The 8418-nt window shown below is 57.9% G+C and overlaps 1 long non-coding RNA gene across 1 annotated transcript; it reads right to left on the minus strand.

Annotated features, from left to right (window-relative positions):
* Positions 1–5048: 5048 nt before the first annotated feature.
* LOC139364179 (uncharacterized) lies at positions 5049–7749 on the minus strand. Its single transcript, XR_011625551.1, has 3 exons — positions 7669–7749; positions 5743–6011; positions 5049–5181 (listed from the first exon to the last, which is right to left on the minus strand). It is a non-coding gene; the product is annotated as an uncharacterized lncRNA (long non-coding RNA).
* Between the last annotated feature and the right edge of the window lie 669 nt (positions 7750–8418).

The raw sequence follows: 8418 nt of genomic DNA on the forward strand, positions 1-8418 counted from the left end.
AGAAACGGTGAGGCCTGTGTGACTCAGACAGGGTCCCAGCAGGAAACAGATGGTGCACACAAGATGGTTAATTTGAAGAACGTTGAATAAAGGGCCTATTTACAGAGATGTGGGCAGGGTGTAAGGAAGCCGGAGGGGTAACAGCAGGCCCTGTTATCCCGTAGGCCTGCAGCTCGAGAGAAGAGTGCAATTACCTGAACCAGAAACCGCGAGAGTCAGGTGGAGAGGGTGGATGAGTGTGGCCTTTGGTTGGGGAGCCTCCAGTCTCTGTGCAGGGAACCTGACCTTGCTCTCCTCCCTCCCCTGATCTGTTGGGGCTCCTGTAGTCCCACCTGGCTGGAGCCAGCTGATACAGACCATCCAGGCAGGCCACCCCATGCACAGACGGGGTGGAAGACAGAGGGTGGTTCTGCAAGGGACCCAAGGAAAAGTATGTGAGCAACCCAGAGCTTCACCGAACCCAATGGCCTCCTTCTCAGTAGGGGAAACTGAAGCTAGAGAAGCCTCTCCGTGGCAGAGCTGGGATTTGAGCCCAGGCCTTCTGGCTGGAGCCCAGGCCTCAGGCTCCTGACCCTCACTGCTCTCGGGTCAGTCTGAAGCAGTGCTGGGCTGTGGAAGAGGTTCCAGCTTCCCCCCGGGAACCGGTTGACTTAGTGACATTCACACTGGGTGGGCAGCCAGAGTTAGCTGTGCTGATGAACTGCTCAGCCAGGAGGTTGCCAGTCTGGGGTGGGGGTTCCTTTCTCCTCCAGGGCCTCTTTCAGGCAGGCCTGCCAGGACCCAGGGCTGCTGAGTGCCAGGTGTGGCCACAGCCACATGGCCTCCTGTGATGAGAGGAACCTTACTGGACCATGAAGGTGGGTAGCACCCCAGCCACTAGACAGCAGAGATCCACACTCAGTGGGGGGGTGACATCTGCAAGAGCTAAAAGTGGGCAGAAGAGCCACTACAGTCCCCGTGTCAGGATTTGGGTAAAGTCCTAGGTAATTTTGGGCAAAGCCTTTCCCATCTCTGGGCCTCAGTTTCCCCACTTGATCTTCCTTGACTCTGACTTCTTACCTGTGCCCAACACCTGGCTGCTGGGATGGGGCAGAGATAGAGCCTTGTTGCTGTAATGGCCTTGGTAGGTGGGGTATCCCTGGACCAGGTGGGAGAAGGACTGGGGGACAGTCTGCAGTCAGAGGACATTTAGGGTGAGACCATGATGGTGGTGATGGAAGCGTGACCAGGAAGACGGTGAGTCGAGAGACTGAGGTGGGAATGAAACCCTGCAATGCAACAGCATTGGGACTGGGAAAGAAGAATGCACAAAGCAAACAGAAGAAGAATGCACAAGAGAGACAGAAGCAGCTGCCCAGAGACAGGTGGGTGCAGAGGTTGGGGGATCTCTTCTTGGTCAACTGCCCCATTGTCCTCTCTTGGTCCTGCATTTCCAGCCGCTGTCACTGCACTGACTCCTTCCTCGATGCCCATAAACACTCTGAAAACCCTTGTCTTTACAGAAACAGAGAGGAATTCCAGACTCCAAGAAAGAAAGAGTGAGGGAGTGGCCATGGGTCCAAAATGCCCACAGGGAAATCAGTTAAGATAAAGATTGAGATTAGTCACTGGGGCCTTAGGGAGATGCCTCTAGGGCAAGTGGGAGGAGGAGGAGTCACAGGCAGAGTGACAGGCCAGGGAGTGAGCAGGGGGCCTGGGTTGGAGGCAACAAGGAGAGGGGCATTCGCTAGCAAAGAGCTTCAGGATGCACAAGTGAGAGAGAGAGAGTGTGTGTGTGAGATTGTGTGTATATGGGGGAGTGTGTGTGTATATGAGTATGTGAGAGAGTGTGTATGTGTATGTATGTGAGTGTGTACGTGTGTCTTCATTTAAATATAGGAGAGACTCTAGGGTATTTACAGCCTGAGAGGCTGCAGATGCTGAGCGAGGGCATAATTGATTAATTGAATGAGGAGAACACAGTCTCCATCCTCTGCGGTTCCTGGTCTGCTGGGGAGACGAGGATTTGAACCGACACCTCCACTAATCTGTATGCATAAAATTGAGTTAGCTGCGCCCATGTGGATGAGGTGGCCCGCAGCCGTCTGGGGCGCAGCAGATGCTCTGTGACTCTGCTTCCCCTTCCTGCACGTCAGCAAAGAGAAAGGCTCTGAGCAGCCCAGGCTGTAGGTAGCTTGATGACGCCACTGTCCTCATGGGAGGAGCACAAGCCTTAATTGTGCCGTTAGACTTTCAAAGTGATTTCACATTGATTTTATTTATTCCTCAGAACCCCAAACTCATCAGGCTCTGCCCTTAGTGGCCAGGGAGACACTCTGCACTGTGCGGGGTGGAAGGAAGACTCCGAAGGCCCCAGCTTATGTCGGGTTCCCCTCTGTGCCCCAGCCGTGCAGTGAGGGTCCAGGGAGTGTTTGTTGAGTCAGTATATGATGGAGGGATGGACGTGGTGCTATAGGAGAGCTGTCTCTCTCATTGTTGTACGTATGGGTAAACTGAGGCCCAGCAAAGGACACTTACCCAGAGCTGTGCGTGGCAGCTGATCTTCGGAAGCCCTCATGCTTGTCGCAGTTCAGTTTTTGCCACTGTTCAAACATAGAGGGCCCCCACAAGAGTCAGAGCAGCCCTCCCCTGGCTCCTTCTAGAAAGGCAGTGGGGGCTGGCGGCTGTGGGCTCTGTGGCCCACCCTCCCTATGGACCTGTTGACTCTCAAGTCCTCTTGGAGATCCGGGCAGAGCAAGTCTGCAGGGCTCATCTCCAGGCAGGGTACCGAAGGCTTCTCCCACAGGGCTCCCTGACTCCACCACCCTCCTCATGCCCGTAGCATGAAGGACGGCACCTCCCTGCCCCCAAGGCCTAGGCGACCTTTCTGTGACTCCCCTGAAATGCCATCTTCCCAGTTCACCAATGGCGAGCCCACCCCATGCTGAGTGCCACCTCCTCCTGGAGGTCTTCCCTGAACACCCCTGCCAGGCAGAGGTGTCCACCACGATCCTTGCTGCTGTCAGGCCCCAAGGGTTTCTGAGGCTGGTGGCTGGGTGATTGGGTGTGGCTAACCATACACGCTTCCCAGGGAGTGGAAGCTCCTGGAGGGGTGGAGTGGGGTGAGGAGGGGCCCCACCTCCACCTTGCCAGGCCTTTTCAGCACCCAGGGATGTGAGACCTGGTCACGCGCTGGTGCTCGGCACAGGCTGAGCGGTGCTGGCACAGCTGCAAGGGGCCGCCCTGTCTCCCTCCACGTGGCTGACGGGTTGTCTGCCAGCTGGGCCACCGACAGGACGTGGGCAGGGATTCCCTGGGGAGGAGCCACCGCGGCTTCCTCGTGGTTCAGGGTGCCTGTTTCAGCGGCTCCGACGGCCTGCATGTCCCTGTTGCCAATATTTTTAACTTGGCCCAGCTTTTAATAAACCCTTCGTGTGTGGAGAGCAGTAAACAATGATTTGAGGACTTGACTAATTAAAACACCACTCTGAGGTTGCAGAGGAAAGCTGGCTGCACCCCGAGGGAGGGCCCTTCCCCCTGGGGCCACGAGCAGGCTCCACGCTGGAAGCCAAGGGCAGCAATGCATCCGGACCTGGAGACCAGGGAGTTCATGACCCAACACGGAGGGGCTGCAGCAGGGACCCCACATGCACCTCCCCGGAGCCTGGCCCCATCCCAGACCCTGCCACCTCCTCCAGGAAGTCCCCCTCACAGATGTGCAGCACTGTCCTCCTTGTGGTGCCTGGGACCAGGCCAGGGTCCATTCCTGCCCGCCCCCAGTGACAGCTGCTCAGCCTAGATCTCCACCTGTCCCTTGTTCGGTCTTCCCTCTCCTGCTCTCACATGTCCAGCTCCACTTTCTCTCTCTCCTGCCCCTGTGCGGAGGGCACTGCAGCCATTCTTCCAGGGCCCTCGGAGGGGTCAGCAGGCTCTCCCTCTGCATCTCCCTCTGTCTCCCCATCAGTCCTGTCTTTTCTCCATGATCATGGCCCCACTTCCGAGCCCCAGCATGAACCTCTCCATCAGCTCCTCATTTGAGAGAAGGTCATGAGAAAATCGCACCCTAGGCCTGCCTTCTGGTCTCACTTCTCCGCAACCCCCCAGGCTCCATCCAGCCCCTCCTGGACCTGCACTCTTCCTCCTGCCTCTGCCTTGGGAGGGTCCCTGGAGGCGGCTGGGTGCTCCCGAGGATGAGTCCTCCTCTCCTCAGCGCGAGTCTAAGGGGGAGGAGCTGCAGAGTATTCCACAGGGATACTTAAGTAGATGCTTAATAAATATCAAAAAGACTCCACACACACACACTCACACTCACACACACGCACACTCACACACACACACACACTCACACACAGAGGAGGGGAGGTTGCCAGACCCCCTTGGACAGGGTTGGGTTTTGTCAGAAACCAGAGGAGATGATTATCCTCTACACGTGACCTCAGAGATTCCCCCAACCCTGAAAATACCTGCTCCCTGTCCCACCAACCCCCACGCCAAGCCTCAGTCCAAGTCAGCGGTGGGGAACCCAGTACCCAGTCTCCCCCACACCACCTGGCTGGTGCCTTTGATTAAAGGGGTCTCTTGAACTTCTCCCGACTGCAGTGGGCACATCTGTAAGATGGGGTTAAGGACTCTTACCCTGAGAAGAACCCCCTCGGAGCTCTGGCATGGCGGTGGTGGGCTGGGCATGGAAGGACAGCTTGGCAGCAGAGCAGCGACACCTGGCTTATCACCATTTGTCCCAGTTATGGTTATTACAAGAATTAGGAATGTTCCCACTGGCCTTTAAGGTCACCAAGCCTCTCTCAAGAGTGGAGGTGCCTCCCTGCTGGGTGGCCCTGGGGACTCAGACCACCTGCTTGGGGGTGGCCAGGTGATGAGTGGCCAGTTGGACCACCTGTGCATATCCGGAGCCCCCCCAGTTGTCATGGGGCCTGCACAGTTCTGCCTGTGATAGGGAACACTGCCTTGAACCAAGCCCTTGGCCGCATTCCCAGGTTCCACCTCTGCCTGCCTCCTCCCCAGCCCTCCTTGCTTGTCAAGACAGAAGCTGGCAGGAGGGGTTTGCAAACATGAATCGTGGCATTTATTCCTATGTTCTCTGGCCCCGACTTTGTAGAAACACCTGCAGGTGACTCTTCCTCCAGAGAAGGGAGGCCGCTGGTTTTTCTTCCCCCAGCCTTGCGGGAAAGAGGCAGCACAGCGCTGGAGGGCAGACCGTGTCATCAGGACAGCCACATTTTTCAGGGTGTGTAGTTACCGACTAATTAGCAAGTCTGTAGACAATGACTGTGGAACAAGTGACACGAGGGCCCGGAGGGCCCAGAAGCGGCTGTGTTCCTGCACACTGCCTCTGTGGCCCTGGGGCAGGGACCGAAGTCTGGGGACAGCCCACCAGGAACCCATGGGCCAGCGGGGAGAAGGCCTGTGGGACACCCAGGTGCCCTGTCCCACTGCTGGGCACATCACTGCACCTCCCTCCCACTCAGGCCTCAGTTTCACCCTCTGGCTCTGGAGGTGATGATCACAAACCTAAAGGTGGCCTGGATCCTGGGGCCTGCTCCCCTCCCACAACCCAGTCCTAACACCTGGGTCACATATGCCCCCTCCCTGTCTGCCCAAGCCAAGCGTCCTGCAGTGAGGACCTCCGTCCCCTCTCCACGTGCCCTCTCAGTCTCAGAGCCCTCCTGCCTCTGGGGCTGACCACTCCCCAATTTCCCACTCCCCTCTAGGCCTCGAGGCCCCAGTTCCCATTGTTCCCTCTACCTGAAGAGCTTCCTCAACCCTGTCACTTGTCAAAACACAAGCCTGTTCTCCAGGGCGGTCTGGGTACCGAGAGGTCCACGCCACCTCTTTCTCCTGAGGAAGGCAGAGTCCCCTTGGCACGTTCACAGGAAGAGCAGCAGCTCAAGGCCGGAACACGATTACCAAACCCGAGACTTCCCCCTGGGGCCCCAGCCGGCCTGGGACCTTGAGGACGGATTTCAGGCAGGCGTGCCTTCCTTCGGCACTGCCCCTGGGGAGCGGGCTTCTTGCTGCTGGAGGAAGCTGGGATTTAGTGAAAGGAGGCTGATGTGGAAGAGCAGACAGACAGACAGATGGCCTGTGGGCCCGGGGCACACTGCCTGCACCTCTCTGAGCTTTGGAGTTGGTGCCTGTAGCGTGGGAATCATACAGGACCAGTCTCTAGGTCCACCGGGCCCTAGTAAGTGCCCGTTGGAAGCTGGCAGGCACAGGAGGAAGGACAGGAGAGCACATCTGACCAAAAGCCCCAGGTCCAAGCGCAGCCGCCCAGAGCCAAACAGAGCCCAGGCAGGTCCCAGGGGGCCTCTCCCGCCAGCCGAGCTGCAGGACTGCTAAGGCGAACCAGGCAGGGCCTGAGAGCATTTGGAAGGCTTCCCAGTGGAGGTGACCTTGGGGATGGGCCTTGAAGGGTACACATGAGTTTGCCAAAGCCAGGGGAGGGGGAGGCCTTCCCGGCAGTAGGACAAGCTTGAGCCAGGGAAGGCTAGGGCGCCAATGTGCCTGGCTATTCTGGGAGACAAGTCCAAGGCCCAGCAGAGTGAGGGGAGCAGCTGTCCCTGAGGAGGCCGAAGGTCGGCAGGGCTGCCCAGCTGGGGTCCTGAATGCCAGGCCGCTGGGCAGTGTCTTTGGGGACCCTCAGACAGGCTCTGAGAAGACGAAAGGCAAAGTCAGAGCTTCAAAAAGCTGCAGCGCGGTCACTCTGGCGGCCATGGCGGAAGCAAGAACACAAGACACTGACGACCACACAGGTCATGGCTAGGCCAAGTGGAGCAGCAAGGAAGGCAGAAATGGGGGGCTGGGGGCCTGGAGGAGGGGCAGGAGGAAGAAAGCCAGGAGGAGAAGCTGCAGGCCACTTCTCCCCGTCTCCCCAAAGCCTCACTCCCCTAGGCTCTCGCTGCATAGCTTTCCACAGAAAACAGGGAAAATTACGTTTGGACTATCTCCTACATTGATTGTGAGGTGAACAAAAAGGAGTTGCAGAACAGTGTGTGTAAAACGAACTCATGTATATAAAGTGAGAAAGAATACATACGAGATCCCCTTTCCTACTGATCTGTTTGCACATGCCTAGACGCTTCCGGGGATCACAGGAGAAACTGACTAGCGCTGGGCTTTGGGAGTGGCTGGGGAACCCCAAACGGGAAGACGACGACCTGCTTTGTACTTCAAAAGAGAGGGCCATCTATTTTATAACTGAAACTACTTTTAACATAAAAGGAAACTGGCCCGGAGTGCAGTGGCTCACGCATGTAATCCCAGCACTTTGGGAGGCCGAGGCAGGCGGATCACCTGAGGTCAGGAGTTTGAGACCAGCCTGGCCAACATGATGAAACCCTCTCTCTACTAAAAATACAAAGATTATCCAGACATGGTGGCGGGCACCTGTAATCCCAGCTACTCTGGAGGCTGAGGCAGGAGAATCACTTGAATCTGGGAGGCGGAGGTTGCAGTGAGCTGAGATTGCGCCACTGCACTCCAGCCTGGGTGAAAGAGACTCCATCTCAAAAATAAACAAACAAATAAATAAAAATAAAATATAAAACCAAGCGAATAAGGCAAATGGTTAGAGAAGGCCTGCATTTGTCTCAGGGGAAAGCACAGCCAGAGGGGATCGGGAACGCTGCGCGGGGCTGGAAGGTTCCAGAAGGCTTGACTTTCCCCACCTACCTGGTGGTCTACCCGGCCGCAGTCCCAGCCCCGTGTGCCCCCCAACCGAGGGGCAGGACTCCCGCCCCGCGCGGCCCCAGCTCCCGCTCTCCGCGGCGAGCCCGCCGCGCCCCCTGCCGGCGCGCGCTGGGGAGGAGGGGCGGGCGCGGAGGCTGAGGCTGGGCTCCTGGGCAGGCGCCGGGCTTTCTCCCCGGGTTGTGTACGTTTCTTAAAAGAATGGTACGCGTGGCAAAAAAAAGATAAGAGGGAAGCCATTATTAATGAGAACAGGTGAGGGGAGGATATTCATGATTGTTTCAAGCCTAATGAAGCCTGCTGAAGGCTCCGTCCGGAGTGATGGATTCCGCGGGGCCGGGGCGCTCCCATCACTCTTGTCCCCGGGGCGGCCTGTTCTCCCGGCTGCCTCCGCACAGCCCGCTCCGGAGGACGGGAGCGAGGCTGATAACAAATTTTGGGAACATAGAATTTCACACCTCATCGCACAGGCATTAAGACGACAATACAGCGGATGACTTCTTCCCGCTGGCCCGTTCCCCCAGCAAGGAAGGCCAGGCCAGGGGAGGCCTGGGGGCGGGTGGGGCCGCAGGGAGGAGGGTGGGGCTTGGGGGGACGCCCAGGGCCCGCAGAGCCCCTCAACTGTCCTCAGGCCCGGCCAGTGGAGGCGGGAGCGGTGACAGGGACAACGGGGGTCTCTGTCCCACCCATCACAGGGATCGCCATTGCGTGGAGAGGGAAGGCCCCGGGGCCCAC

This window comes from Macaca nemestrina, chromosome 7 (genome assembly GCF_043159975.1).
Source record: "Macaca nemestrina isolate mMacNem1 chromosome 7, mMacNem.hap1, whole genome shotgun sequence".
Lineage (NCBI taxonomy): Eukaryota > Metazoa > Chordata > Mammalia > Primates > Cercopithecidae > Macaca > Macaca nemestrina.